The 3,051-nt window shown below is 48.7% G+C and overlaps 1 pseudogene; it reads right to left on the reverse strand.

Moving 5' to 3' along the window:
- Nucleotides 1–1,194: 1,194 nt before the first annotated feature.
- Nucleotides 1,195–2,397, reverse strand: LOC132477539 (mevalonate kinase-like; annotated as a pseudogene).
- Nucleotides 2,398–3,051: the final 654 nt, after the last annotated feature.

The following is a 3,051-nucleotide window of genomic DNA, read 5'->3' on the forward strand; positions in this document are numbered from 1 at the left end:
AAGTGGTCTAGTTTCATTCTTTTGCATATAGTTGTCTAATTTTCCCAACAGCATTTATTGAATGGACTGTCTTTTCCCCACTGTGTATTCTTGCTTCCTTTGCCATTGATTAATTGACCATATGAACATAGGTTTATTTCTGGACTCTCTGTTTGATGGAAGTTCCATCTGTGTGTCTATTTTAGTGTCAGTACCATACTGTTTTGATTACTTTAACTTTGTAGTATAATTTTAAGTCTGGGAGCATGATATCTCCAGCTTTGTTCCTTTTCAAGATTGCTTTGGCTATTCGGGGTCTTTCATGGTTCTGTACAAATTTTAGAATTATTTTTTGTAGTTCTGTGAAAAATGCCATTGGTATTTTGATAGGGATTTTTTTTAATCTGTAGATTGCTTTGGGTACAATGGACATTTTAACAATACAGATTATTTAAATCCTTGATGCATCTTGACGATGCATCTTTTCATTTATTTGTGTTGTTTTCTATTTCTTTCCCCAATGTCTTACAGTTTTCAGAGTACATGGTTAAATTTATACCTAGGTATTTTATTATTTTTTGATACAATTGTAAATGGGATTGTTTTCTTTTCTTTTTTTTTTTTTGTTTTGCTCAAGATCTTTTTATTCCCCCTTTGCCATCTTTTCTGCAAACCCCTTGGGTTCAGACTGGAAGAAACTGCACATCCACCCTTCTAGATGTAGGCCAACCCTCAGGCTGCAGGGTAGAAGGCAAAGACCACCACCCGGACACTCCCTGGGGGGACCCACAGTCTAGCTGGAGAGAACAGCCTGGGAAGGCTTCCTGGGGGAGGTGAACAGAGGTGGTGGGAGGGAGAAGGCCTGCTGCTCTGGGAACCAGACCCCTGCATCTGGGATCCAAGCAGCTCTGCCAGGGAATTTGTGGGTCTATGGGCACTTCAGGGATGACAGGAAAGAGGCCCTTGAGTCTCAGAGGACTCCACATGGCCCCACTGCTCACTGGCTCAAGAGAATGTTGTAGAACACAGACATGGCTTCTGGGCCACCCTACTCACTCCGGGGACTGGGGGGCATGGTCAGTGGGAGGGGCATCACAGAGGGGCTGGGGGCCTCCCGGTCAGCATCAGGATCTGGGTGCCCACTGGCCGGCACAGTGGCCAACTCCAGTGCCCAGAATAATCTGAGAAGGGGCTTCGTGGTGGGGTGGTTTCATCTCAGAGGCCATCCAGGGCTTGCCAGACAGGGGCGTCCAGGGAGGCAGCCATGTGGATGGAGACACCAAGGGCACCGATGCTGGTTTCCCAGCAGTCAAATCCACAGCTGGTCAACGCCTGCTTCATGGCCTCCACCTCTGGCTGCTCCAGATCTGGCCTGAGAAGCGTGATGCCACAGCCCCCGCCACCTGCACCAGTGAGCTTGCTGTGCAGTCCGTGGGCCATGGTCACCTAGCACAGCCGGTCCAGTGAGGCATGGCCCACACCGAGGGCATTCAGATGGTGCTGGTTCATGTCTATGAGCTTCTCCAGCATGAGGTAGTGCTCTGGGGCCGGGGCCATCTCCCCTAGCACCCGCTCGCACTCCAGGGAAATGGCATCTATGGAGGTCAGGAGGGGGGCCACGATCTCTGGGAACTTCAGCAGCCTGCTCCTGACGCCAGCCACCAGGGCCTTGGTGCTGCGAGGGACTCTGGTGTTAATTCAGCAGGATCTTTAGATCTGGCGGCCTCTTTAAGGATGAAATCTTCCCTTGCTGATATTGGGGTGCTCCTCCCCAGGTGCTGACAGCGTTGTCCACTCTGGAGGGGTTCCCGTGAATCACCCACCCCCCTGGAAGGCCCACTTGTTAATTAGTTCCAATTTCTCCTCGGTCCACCTGCTGGCGGCCTCGCCATCCTTCAGTGGGTTTGGGATCTCCTTGCACGCAGTCAGGAGGGCAGCCACCAAACACATGGAATAGGCGGCACTGGAGCCGAGGCTGGCCCCGGTGGGCAGCTCCAACCACACGGTGACATCCAGGCTGGGCAGGGCTCTCTGACTCTGGCAGATGGACAGGTACAAGTAAAGGAAGGACAGCACAGCCAGGTGCTCATTGTCAGCACAGTCCTCGGGGAAGCCCACTACCTCCTTCAGCTTCTCCACTTGCTCCAGGGTGAGTGCTGTGATGTCACCTTGCTTCAGAAAGCTGGTGTCCAGCATCAGAAGCTTGGCCACATCCCAGGCCCGCTTGATGCCAATGTTGGATAAGTTCAGGCCACTTTCCCATTTCTGTGGGGCTGAAACTGGAGGAATGTTCTCAAGTTCAAGGCCACAGCCAGTGCTACCTTGCCATGGACCATGGCATGCTCTCCATGAAGGATGACTTTCCCTGGAGCAGACACTAGCAGGACTTCTGACAACATGGCTCCTGGGAGTCCTGTCGCCACAGGCCCTCTGCTCCCGAGCCTGAGCCACTCCAGGACTCCATCCCCAAGCTCGCGGGCGGCGGTGGGGAAGACTGGGGGTGTTTTCTTAATTTCTCTTTCTGATAGTTCATTTTTTTTGGTAAAACCTTTGGGGTTTTCTATATGTAGTATCACATCTTCTGCAAATAGTGACAGTTTTACTTCTTCCTTTCCAATTTGTATGCCTTTTATTTCTTTTTCATACCTAATTGCTGTGGCTAGGACTTCCAATACTAGGTTTACTAAAAGTGGTGAGAGTGGGCATCCTTGTCTTCTTGTTCCTGATCTTAGAGGAAAAGCTTTCAGCTTTTCAGCATTGACTGTTATATTAGTTGTGGGTTTGTCATATATGGCCTTTATTAGGTTCAGTTCTGTTTCCTATACACCTGCTTGTTGAGAGTTTTTTAAATCATAAATGGATGTTGAAATTTGTCAAATCCCTTTTCTGCATCTATTGGGATGCTCATATAATGGTTATCCTTTGTTTTGTTAATGTGGTGTATCACATTGATTTATTTATGGATGTCAAAACATTCTTACATCCCTTGAATGAATCCCACTTGATCATGATGTATGATCCTTTTAATGTATTGTTGAATTTGGTTTGCAAGTATTTTGTTGAGAATTTTTG

The sequence above is a fragment of the Mesoplodon densirostris genome, chromosome 2, assembly GCF_025265405.1.
Source record: "Mesoplodon densirostris isolate mMesDen1 chromosome 2, mMesDen1 primary haplotype, whole genome shotgun sequence".
NCBI lineage: Eukaryota > Metazoa > Chordata > Mammalia > Artiodactyla > Ziphiidae > Mesoplodon > Mesoplodon densirostris.